Here is a 12,352-nt window from a genome sequence, read left to right as displayed (position 1 = left end):
GTATCTCTCTTTGGGCCTCCTCTTTCTCCCTTTCTTGCCAGCTCCCCTTCCTTAAGCAATGATTTAGGCCTATAACCTAATTTTGGAATGTTTGGACTCAGAGCTTAGGGCACAGAAGTGATAAATAAGAGCACTTGTGTTCCCTGGCTTGGCCTGGGAGTGAGACTTGCTCATTAATCAAGTATCTTGGTGTTCATTCATTCACTCAATCATTCATTCAGCAAATATTTATTAAGCGCTGTGCCAAGCCCCATTCTCAATGCTATCTGTGAACAAAACAGACGAGAATCTCAGCTTACGTTGGAGCTTACATTCTTGGGAAGAGGAGCAGCTTCACGATTGGCAGGGCCCAGTGCAAATGAAAGTACAGAGCCCTTTGTTCAAAAATTGGTAAGGATTTCAAGGTAGCCACAGCAGAATATTAAGCAAAAGGTGCAGGCCTTCCAGGTGGGGGACCCAGTGTGACTTCCACCGGCCTCCACAGGGACAGGTAGAAAGTTAACACGTGCATCACCACCGGGTGGACAGCGCAAAGGATGGGACGCAGGAAATCTGCTTTCTACAGGGGTGACAATAGTTGGATTCTTCTTTGATGATTCAAGGAGTCAAGATAATTTCGAAGGGGTCTCAGGTCACCATTAGATTACCATTTGTCATTGCACAGTTACAGTGTTGGCTTTGTGAGCCCTGAGTGGCAGGGTGATGGCTTATGGAGAGTGGTATGCTTGGGTTCTGCAAGGAATCGTAAGCCCACAGAAATGATACTACTTTTTAAATTCAGCTGAGCTGAGTTACCTTTCATGGTTGCTTCCCACAACCTCCTGAAAATCCTCTCAATAGCCTAACAAATAAAAGCAAGCCTGCCATGCGAATACTGATTATTACTGCACATACCAATTATTCTGGTAACGCGGGACAGCCTGTTTAGAGGGGAATCCAGTGGAGTGCATGTGTAGAAAATGAGGCCAGAGGTGAATTCCTGGCTCTGTAATCCATATGGGTCCTCTGTGTGGTTTAGAGTGCCCCGACTGCAGATCTCTGTGAGTGGCTTGTCCTTCATTTCCTGAATTTCAGGCCCCAAACTTGCGCCAGCCCCTTTCTTTACCCCCATTCAGATGTTTTTCTTTCATCCAAAAGTAATGAAAAGAGAGCCAAGGCTCTGACAGGCAGATTCTGTTAACTTCATTTCTGGAAAATAAGACTGAGAACATGACTTTCAATTCCAAGCCCAAATGACAGGGAGGGAAACTGGAGGGAATGTGCTGGCATGTGCATCCTGGAGCTCTGTGAAAATAGAAGAAAGCATGTAGTCTTTGGAAATGAATGCCCATTGAGCAATAGCACTGTGGAGGAAGGGTTTCGTCCTCAAGATGACCATTTCACCACTTGGACTATTTGGGGACTAATGTGTTTAACCAGTGATGTGGTTTGCCCTCACTGACTGGTCCAGTGTATTCAAGGATCTCCAAGTAAGGAGTCAGAGTAACTGGTGTTGAGTCTCATCTCTGCCATTAGGTCAAGTATCTAGCTCTCTCAGCCTTAGTTTCTCATCTGTAAAATGGGGTTGCCAGTTACCTATCACTGAGTGTTACTGCAGGGTTCAAATTAGTAGTATAGTTGAAATTGCTGGTAACCTGCAGAGTGCTTTACAAATGCAGAGTTCATTGTCCCTGTTGCTGTTTGCCAAGGTGAACTCTGTACGTGACAAATGCAAAGATGGGATGAAAGAGACATTGCAGGTGGAGCCCTCTGATTATTCCCTTTTGGGGGGAAGTGGGTAAAGTACAAGATTTTGCCTGGCAGTGATGGTGGAGGGCAGCTGAATCCTGTCACAGAAAATTTAAAGGCCCTCCCCTTTTTCATTTCCCTCCATGAACTTCTGCCTGTAGTAATAAAAAATCCCGTGTTCATGTCTGTGTCGCTTCATTTTAGGAGCTTGACTTTTATATGAATCTTTGTCCCCGAGTGGGGTTGCTGAGTTTTATTTGTGCCTCATCTTACCCATGAAGAAAGGGAAGTGTGTGACATTAAATGGTTTGCCCCGGTCACCCGGAAAGCCAGTGATGGAGTCTCCGAAGGAGGCAACTGTTACTTTTTATTCCCCACCCCAGTCGCCAGAGGGAACCCCGCAAAGTGTCCAGGGTAGTCCGAGATTCAGCCCTGCCTCCCTGCCAGGACCAGCGGCCGTGGTTGTCCCTACATGGACACGTGCTTAACCTCCTCCCTGCCGCATTTGACTGGCAGAGGCTGTTTTCCGGTAAGACCAACACATTATCAGCACATAAGGAATATAAGCAATATTCACTGTGTACAGAAGCCTTAAGAGTAGATATTGGCATATTCCAAGAGAGGACCTAACACGTAGACAGCATAAGTAGGCACGAGGGTCTGGAATGGAATTGAAGGAATTTAGAAAGACCTGCTCCAGAGAGCCATTTATAATTCGCTCTGAATCTCAGGGTAGCCACTCAGCAGCTCTGCAACTTTGAACAAGCTACGCAACCTCTCTGAGCTTCAATTCCTTCATTTTTAAAATGGGGCTCTTAGCATCTCCCCCAGGAGGGTTATCGTGAGAATTCGGCGAGCCTCTGCGTGTATGTGTAAATGTGGGCGTGTGCGGAAAATGAGGTTGGGAGGAAGGAGAGGCAAGAGGGAGGGAGACTAGGTCATGTTCAGCACACGCTGCTCGTGCAAGATGCGCCCTTTCCATCTTTCTTTCCTCAAATTGGCCTGCTATTAGTCCTGACGCTCTTGACTATAAAACACTTTTCAAGATCTGGGGATGGGAAGGGATAAATTGGGAATTCGAGGAGCAACAGATAGGACTTGACAATCCACCGGAAAATTGGATCTTCATAGGTGGCCAAACCAGATGACTCTTGACTGTGGTGGTGGTTTCACAGGTGTTTACATCTATCAGAATTCATCACATTGCACATCTGAAATACATGTAGTTTAGTGTACAGGAACCGTCCCACAATAAAGGTGTTAAAAATAAAGCATCATGGTTGTGTTTGAATTGATCTCTGTGTACATTGTATTCCCAGAGAATTGCTTGATTGCTTGTTAGCTCTTAGAAAGGACAATCATTTTCTGATTTCTTCGAAGAGGTCAGGCCTCCAGCACCGTGCCCCCGGCTCCCTGTGCTCCCCCATCGTAGCCCTCAGGAGGGCTGGTTGCTGTTACTTGTTTCAGTTTCTGTCTCTCTGCCAGGCTCTCTGCCCACTGAGGGCAGGACAGGGTCTGTTCTGTTCATCTGTGTTCCTGCACTGGCATCAAGCCTGCTGTGAGCACATTCTAGCGAACCAGTACGTGTCAAGGAATGATTGTGTGATGGATGAATAGGAGTTAAGTTCATAGGTGTGAGGGTTAAAATGGGTTATTGAGAAGCCAGTTGCATTTCAGGTCCATTTCCATCTTTTTGATGGATTGGTGTGTATAGGACAACCTGGCTCTCAACACAAGTTCCTTGCAAAAGGCCTACGTGTTCATTCATTCAACAAAATACATTTAGTATCAACTACACACCAAGGACTGGTCTAAGTGTTGGGAGAATGCGGAAGTGGCCTAAAGAAACCTAAGTCCCTACATTCTGGGAGATTTCATTCTAGGGGGAGAAAACAGACAATGAACAGATAAATAACACATGTAGGTGGTACTCAGCACTGTGCAGGAGAAGGAGGCTGGATAAGAGGGCCAGACAGCGAGAGGGGTGCTGCATTAGGTAGCAGAACTAGAGAGGCCTGAAGAAGTGGAGGACTGCCCCTGTGGATGTCAGAGGAAGCGTGTTCAAAGTAGAAGGATCCGCCGAAGTTGATGGTCACGCTTGGCTTTGACCCCGATGGAGGCTGAAAGAAACAGGGGCTAAGGGAAGCCACTGGAGCCAGGATGGTGATTGCAGAGAAAATACTGTGCTGCTCAGGGCAGTCCTGGCTCCTCTTTCAGACAAATGCAGGTGACCATTCTCGTCTTGGGGCTGGAGAAACAGTTGTGGCTTTGTTTTAGATCTTGGCCAAAAGTCTTATGAAGTGTTTAATGATGGAAAACGCAAATGTGCGGGAACGATTCCCACACTACCTGAAGGCCAAACCCCTATTTACGTTTCCCGGGTTGCTGCAGGGCCTGGCCCTGCGTCCTTGGCTCTGGGAGGGTACTGGCCAGGAACAGAGCTCCTGGGAGCCAAGCGAGGCAGCTGTCAGCCTCCCTGGATCCTTCACCGATGGATGACAGAAGGGCTCGGGCAGGGAAGAAGGGCGCGCTGCTCGCCCGCGGATCGTACGCTGCAGCAGTGACACAGTTAATCTTCCGTCTAGAGAAATGTTCAGGCGGCTTAGAGAAAGGACATATTTCCAATTTCTCCTGAGAGGAGAAACTGATGGGAAAGTCGCACCTCCCAGTCAGCCCCCAGTTCACAGCGAAGAGCCTGAAAAATCACACACGAGGAGATGTGAAACAGATCAGCACAGCCAGGAGGTCCTCTGAGGAGCTCGGAAGCGCAGTGGCAGCTGGAAAACCTTGTTTTCCTCAGGTTTCCAAACTTCCCTCAAAGAACTTCACTGTTGGTCTCCGTCTGGTGTGAAATGATTAATTCTTTTAAATAATGCAGGGAGTCACAGAGATCTAGGGCTGCTAGGCTCTGTTCTGAAACGAGCAAGAAACAGATTTTTGTCACTACTTTCTAGTTGTTGTTTTCTGTTTCTTTGTTTTTAATCTGACCCTCTTCCCCGGTAGATATTTATGCTGGCAATTTAAAATGGCCGAGTGAATCTGTATTTACCTGGGGCTAGTTTTCCCTCATTTATGGCTGGTGGTTTTTTGTTTTATTATTATTATTATTTTAATTTTTTATTTTTTTATTTGATAATTTTTTCAAATTTTACACCCTGTCTGCTTTGGCCCCAGGGCACACTCGTCTGCTGATCTAAAGCACAGACATCCCCTCATTGCCTGGTCCCAGGGTGATGATGGAGTGCTTGGTAAAGTGGGGGCTGGAGGGTATGGGCCTGGGCGAAGGGGCCACGAGAGAGGTTCAGGCAGGTTGAATGGCTGCTCAGATTTGAGCTTGTCTCATAGTGACTGGTGACTTATTCACTGTTCCAAAATTATTTTTATTAAGTGCTGTTTTGTGCTGAGTGTGGCAGTTACAAAAGTGAAGAAAATGAGACCCTCAGTCTCAGGGAGATCACGGGTTGGTAGGAGGACAGTATGAAGAAAGGCCAGTGAGACGGTGGTCTTGGTGGCAGTTGCCCCCGTGGAAGTTTGTCCCCCTTTCTCCCCTCCCTCTGTCCCTCCTTCCCTCCCTCTTCATTACACGTTACTGAGCAGTTAACCTGTAACGACTACTAGTTAACAGTACCAAAGATCAAGCTGCATAAGACCTCAGTACACTGACTTTTTAGTGCTGTCCAACATTGTAGTGAGAAATGGTCTACTTTAGGGGATCAGCGCCTCCCAAATGGCTGGTCCTTCATTTTTCACCCCTGCAGCTGCAATCTCTCGAAACCTTTCAGCAGACTATCAGCAGTTCTTGAGGGCAGGAACTCAGTCTTTCCAGTTCTTCTCTACTTCCTGTTTACCTGGCACAGAGAAACTGCTCAGTAAGTGTTGAATGACTGAGTGAGGGAATGAATGAAGAAAAATTCAAATTACCGCAAAGTGCCCGGGAGACTTGACAATCCACCGGAAAATTGGATCTTCATAGGTGGCCAAACCAGATAACTCAAGCCATGGTTGGAAAATTTACTTTGGGGTTTGAGTTGTGTGCCACAGACATAACTCACTGAAATATGTGGCTTTCCTGCCCAGGAGGTTTCTAGACCCATCTAGGAATGACACTCCCTTAAAGTATTCTGGCAGCTCCTGTGGCAACTTCTTCCACCGCTTGAAGACTGGGTTTTCGTAGCAAGACTGTTTTACCAACTCTTACCTGGAAGGGCCTGGTTATGCCCAGAGGGAGCCTGAGGATGACCTGAGTGGAGTCCACTGTGCCTCCCGCCTGAGCTGATTCTCTGCCCTGTTGCTACAGCTTTGGGCCTTTGGATATTGGCTTGCTCTGTGTCAAGTGCCTGGTGTGGTGGAAATGACGCACGAAGATTGAACTTGAAGTTAAAGGGCTGAAAGGCAAGTTGGGATCCAGGCACCATGATCTTGTGCCCCGTGTTAGATTCCTGCTGCAGCTGTATCAGATTACCATAAACGTGGTGACTTCATGCAAGCTTATTCTCTTACAGTTCTAAAGGGAAGAAGTCAAAATTTGTGTGTTATGAGGGTAAGGAAGGTGTCAGCTGGGTCAGTTCTTTCTAGAGGCTCCAGAGTGAGTCTGTTCCTTGCCTCTTCTGGAGGCCACTGGCATTCCTTGGCTCCTGGCTGCCTCGTCCCTGTCTCTGCTTCTGTGGTCACACTGCCTTCTCTTTCTCTACTGTAGTCAACTCTCCCTCTGCATCCTTCTCATAGACTCTTGTGACTGCATTGGGGCTACCCAGACAATCCAGAGTAATCTCCCTGTCTCATGATCCTTAACTTAGTCACATCTGAAGGTTCTTTTTGCTATACAAAATAACATTCACAGGTTCCAGAGATTAGGAAGTAGATAACTTTAGGGGGCCATAATTTAGCCTACCACTGGCGTGCCCTTCAGTCTTGCTGAAACTATATGTGTGTGTGTGTGTGTGTATAAATATATATGTTTGTATATAATATATATTATATACATAATATGCATATATATAGCAGTAAAAATGAGCAAATATCTGCACTGTGTTCTACATGACTCTTACACTGTAGACTATAAAAACACCGTTTGTTGTCACTGTTGCCATTACTAACACTCTACTGCGGAACTCCACTATGTATGCCAATTAAAGCAAGTTGTCCTCAAAGGGGATTGTTTGTTTTGGTGAATTCTCCCATCTCCAGCCAGGCCCAAATAAACTGTGAAACAGCAACATTTGGTTGACTGTTACATGTCTTAAAGTGCATCATATTGAGCAAAGCATACAAATTTTAGCTACAGCTCAATGAAGTTTTATGTATGTTTAAAACCAGATGCAGAACAAGACGTAAAAAATTCCCAGCACCTTAGTGAGGGCTCCTTATGCCTCGTCCCAGTGAGTTTCCCCGGGTAATTGCTCTTCTGTCTGGATGCTTTCATGCAACATGATGTCTTTCAGGTTTCTCTGCATTTTCAAAAGAACCAGAGCTTCACGATTTTTCCATTGCTGTATAATATTCCGTTATGTGAATGTGCCAAAATTTATTTCCCCGTTCTATTGTTGATAGCTATTCAAGATGTGTACAGTTAGGAGCTAACAAAAATGAAACTGTGAATATTCTGGTACATGCCTTTCAGTGGACATAAGCAGTCATTTCCACCAAGGGAGAAAGTCCAAAATAAAGGAGAAAAATACAGAAATGCAAAGCCAATCTCACTTTTTAAATACAGTTTGAAGAATGATAACAAATTCCATCCAGACCCAGATGTGGAGTTCTGTGTGAACACACAACACGAGGAAATGTCTCATCCGAGTTATGGAGGTCAGCTCAAATACAGTGGGAGAATGTCTGAGAAATTCACGGTCAGTTTCATGGCCATGATTTTATGTCTGGGGAGAGAACTTTGGTCCTCTGTAGGAGCTGTGAGCGCTGATCAGATCAAGTGTAGCAGCTGACCTGTATCCGTTAGGATAGAAAGCTCTGGCAGGAGTTAAATCAAACTCTAGCCTGTCTTTCTCTAAAAGGTGGGTAGGTAGGTGGTGGAGGGCACAGTTAAAAGACAGCTAGGGAGGACTGTGGTTGACGAGAGAGGAGGAGGCGTCGTGGGCAGCTTTAGGCTATGGAAATGTTGAAACAGTCCGTGTCAGTTTATTTTATGATCATTCCTCAGAGTTTCCATCCTGCATTGGATTTTTTTTGGAGCAGATTAAGAAGTGGAACAATTAATGTGAATCTCATGTTACTGCAAACAGTTGGAGGTCTTAATTGGGCCAGGAGTGAGCAGGTGGCCCTTCACCAGTCAGCTGTCCTTTCGCCCGTCAGTCAAATGAGGAGAGGGCTTCCGTCGCTCATTAGCAACCATTTGTCACCTCGAACAGAGCTTTGAAAGGATTTCTTTGAACTTTGTTTGGGATTGATTTTCTGCATATGCTGAGCTGTTACTGGCAAACTCTGGGCAACTGCTCCTCTGTAACAAATGCATTAAAAAAATGGGTGAGAGGATTTTAACAGCTTCCAAATTACATAGCCTGGAAGGCTGGGATTCTTTCCCTACCTCCAACTCACCTCACAGAGCCTTCACTTGCTGGCATTGCACTCTAGTGAGTAACAAGAACTTTGCCCTTCTTAAGAGAACTGTCCTGAACTTTTGATTTTTTTTTTTCACTGACACTGGCTCCAGACTAAAATTGATTCATAACGATTCTTAACTAAGAAAGGACTTTATACTTTGGCCTTGTTTCTTATGTTTCAGTGAGTATTTGGGGAGGGGATTTGCATTATCCAGAGCTGGTTTGGAGTACAGCCCAGATGATCCTAGAGATGCTCTTTTAGCCTCTTTCTTCCATTCTGACCTCTCTTAAGGACAGGGGCTATGGCTGGTTTGCTCAGTACTGTATCTTACATACACTCTGGTGTCTAGCACAGAGGTGATGCTTAGCAAATATTTCTTGAGTTAATTGATTAAAAAATAGTATATAAAATAGACAGTTTTATACTGTGTAGCACAGGAAACTATATTCAATATCTTGTAGTAACCTATAATGAAAAAGAATATATAAACGAATGTATGTATGTACATGTATGACTGAACTGTTATGCTGCACACTAGAAATTGACACAACATTGCAAACTGACCGTACTTCAATAATAAATAAATAAATAAAACAAGTGGAATCCAATAAATAAATAAATAAATAAAACAGATAAACAGCAAGGTCCTACTGTATAGCACAGGGAACTATATTCAATACCTTGTAACAGCCTAGAATGAAAATAATATGAAAAGGAAATATATATTTATAACTGAATCACTGTGCTGTATACCAGAAATAAACACAACATTGTAAACCGACTATACTTCAACGAAAAAAAAGTTTCCTCCCTGCCATCCTGCCCCCCTGAGAAAAGCTGATTATTGCTTCTACCTTGTGGCTTAGGAGTAAAGATACATTGAGATTAGCCATAGCCAAGGACAGTAGCCATGTAGTTCAGTAGCCAAATAAATTGGGGAAATTGGAAAGAGCTCGTTTTTCATTAATTGATTTGTTTCACTGACTATAAGAGCAAAACTTATGCACTATGGAAATTTTTGAAAACATATGGAATTCTTCTGAAGTTATGATACCCCCTCCTGCAGTGCAGGGTCGTAAATAAAGAAGCTTGGGTGGTCCAGCCAGAAGTAACCGTCTTCACCCACATGCCTGTCAAATATAGAAAGACAATGAAGAACTTACAACATGTGAGCCCTTGTTTACATCTCTTGTTCTCCTCATTTCTTACTCTAGTACCAGAAAATGTCCAGGGTCTCCATTTCTCTCTCTCTCCCTCTCCCCCATTCCCACCTCCCCCTCTTCCTCTCGCTTTCTTCCTTTTTTTCCCTCTCTCTTCCTTTTCTGTCCCCTTTTCTCCCCTTTCTTCCTTCGCCCCTTCTCCCGCCCCTCCGCGCCGCCCACGACAGATCTCTCTCATCCCACTGATGATGGTGATGGCTCCACCCCTGGGCTTCCCAGTCCCCTGGCTTCTCCCACCACAGGAAAGTGTTTGATCTGCTGTGGCTCTGGGTACGTTTTCTAGAAGGACCTGAGTAGCCACTTCAGTTCTTTTTCACAGAGCAGGGAGAAATGAAGGAAAGAAGTTCACCTGCCACACACACATTAATAATATCATCCCATCCCGGGTGAAAAATATTAGGAAGTTACATTTAAAATCTCACCATATACATATAACCACTTTACACTTTATTTTGAGACTATACTATAAATTACAGTATTGTATTCCACTTTGTAACTTAGCGTTTTGAACTTTTTCCCATGTAATTAAATAATGTCCCCAAACCTGATTTATAGGGGCTGCCAATACTCAGTCTTACGGAGGCCACTTTGTTTAGACAAGTCTGTTGGGTGGGCATTTGGGTTAATGTGGGGCTTTGGTATTTCTCTTCAGTTCCATGCCATAGGGAAGACAGTGGTTCTCAAGAATGGACTTTGCCAGTAGACAGGAACCAGCACTTTCATTATGGAGCTAGGTCTCGGCATTCACTATACACATCTCCCTCTCGCTGGTTTGGCCTCCTGGGGGTCAGAAACTGAAGCTGTAATCAGTGGAAGCCAAGTGTGTGGGCTGCCAACTTGAATCACATTAGGAAGTTCCCAAATCTCCTGGGCTGTATCTTTCTTTAGAACCTGACAGATCCAGGCATAGTGCAAATTAAATAGGATGAGCCAAGCCAAATCTCCCCATCTTTCAAATTTCTGACTGTAGGTCTGGAGGAGCAGGGGGACTTTTAACACTGACCTCTGGTAAAAAAATGATAACACACTTGTCTTAATGGACCTGGAAAACCCCCAATTGCTGGAAACAGTGTAGGGGTTTAGGCAGTATTTTGCACTCTCAATTTTATTAGTTTGGTTCACGCCACCAGATTTTTATGCTCAGTTCCTTAGGAACCATGGAATGCCTATAAACTCTGAGAATTACACTGAACTTTAGGAATTGATCCAGCCTCTGGTTGCTAAAGAGATGAAAAATAGAAAAAAAGGAGCTTGTCAGAAGGCAAGCATCATTTCAGTGCTTGGCATTCTTCATTTGGACATTCACTTCTGCCTTAGCTAATTTATGAGAGAGAAATAATTGTCTTTGGGGTCATCTGCCACGTGTCTGCATATCCCACCACTGAATACTCACTTTCTGGCTGACAGGGGCTTTCGGTGGACAGAGCTCTTTGGGAGTCAGTACAGATCCGTACGGAAAGCCGTGCTCACCCTGGAGATGCCTTCAGTGTTGCTTCTTGGGCAGGATCATGTGTTTGTATCACCAGAGAATGTATGCTTTTTGGTGTGTTTTCCAAACATTATGCCGTTTGGTTAGGGAAGGGAGGTCATGCATCACCTCCCTGGTTTGCTTGCAAAGGTAGCCACTCTGGCATTACATGAATAAAAGAAATAATATGAAAAATGTGACCAAACAGGGATGGTGACATTCATAAGTGAGCAGGTTGGACTGTATGCGAGACAGGTGTGAATGGGACACTGGAGTCTAATGGCCGTCTCGCCACGAATGTGTCATAATTTCTAGACACTAAACACGGACTAACCAGAGGTGGTGTTAATTGGGAATGACAGCCTGTGTCCTGCCTGTGCGCGTGTTTTGTTGAGGTTGACAAAAGTTGACTAAGCCAGGTGCCTTGTGCTGGGAATCGGGCATCGGTTTTGACACTGACCTATCCTTTTCTACTAATGTTAGCTCTTTAATGAGGTCACGCTGCTATCAATTTTTAATATGTAAAAAATTCGTAAATATCTGACCTTTCAGCTGCTGAGGAGGCCTTTGTAATCTTGTCATCATCTGCCCAGGTTTCTGTTTTGCATGTTTTCCTCATATCTTCTTTAATTGCCAGCCTCTTTTCTTTTTCTATTGCTTTTTCTTTTTCTTTTTTTTTTTAATAATAATAAAAAAACCCAATCAATTTTCAGGTCGGAATTATGTATCATTCCGTTGTTTTAAGAGCCACTCTATTGAGTCAGCTGCCTTCATTCTTCGCTTGTTCATGTACTCAGATTGTTCTGTCTAATGTTATGGCAACTTTTGAGCCTGTGGAAAGAAACCACAGGGCGTTGCCATGATGCAGTCTTTCCAGACCACTCACCTAGTGAACACAAAAAACACTCTTATACAGACTTAGTCCAGTAGATACCATGGCATGTCTTTTAACCTTCTGCATTGAAGCCAGTGCTGAGAGCAACCATTTGAATTACTACATATGAGATGTAACGTATCTGTAACTAGCTTGCTCTTTATGATTCTAGCACATCCGTGGTATTAGGGAAACAGAGTAGCCTTGTTTAACCATCCTTGGTACTCTCTGAAAATTCCTTCATTTGCCTCTTTGTATTTTTCTCCCGTTGAGCAATGTGATGTCAATATTGTAATTAAACTCTACCAGTCCTGATTCAAGTAGGTATCACTGAAGAGTCAAAGAATGGAATTCACAGCTTAGATTTTCCCACCTGTACTTTGGGAATAATACTTAAACGCACTGCACCAGGTACTGGCGAAACTATACATTTAAAATGACTAGAGGAATAGGACACCAGGAGTTCAAATGAGAGCAGGAATCGGAGAGGTGGGATGGGCGATCTCA

General features: G+C 44.3%; 1 long non-coding RNA gene across 1 annotated transcript in view; it reads left to right on the top strand.

The window, feature by feature from the left end:
- Positions 1-12,352, top strand: part of LOC140691053 (uncharacterized) — a 225,854-nt gene that overhangs the window by 188,157 nt on the left and 25,345 nt on the right. The window lies entirely within an intron of this gene.

The sequence above is a fragment of the Vicugna pacos genome, chromosome 3 (assembly GCF_048564905.1).
Source record: "Vicugna pacos chromosome 3, VicPac4, whole genome shotgun sequence".
NCBI classification, from domain to species: Eukaryota; Metazoa; Chordata; class Mammalia; order Artiodactyla; family Camelidae; genus Vicugna; species Vicugna pacos.
The sequence above is the reverse complement of the archived record's forward strand: the minus strand, read 5'-3'. Positions and strand labels throughout refer to the sequence as shown.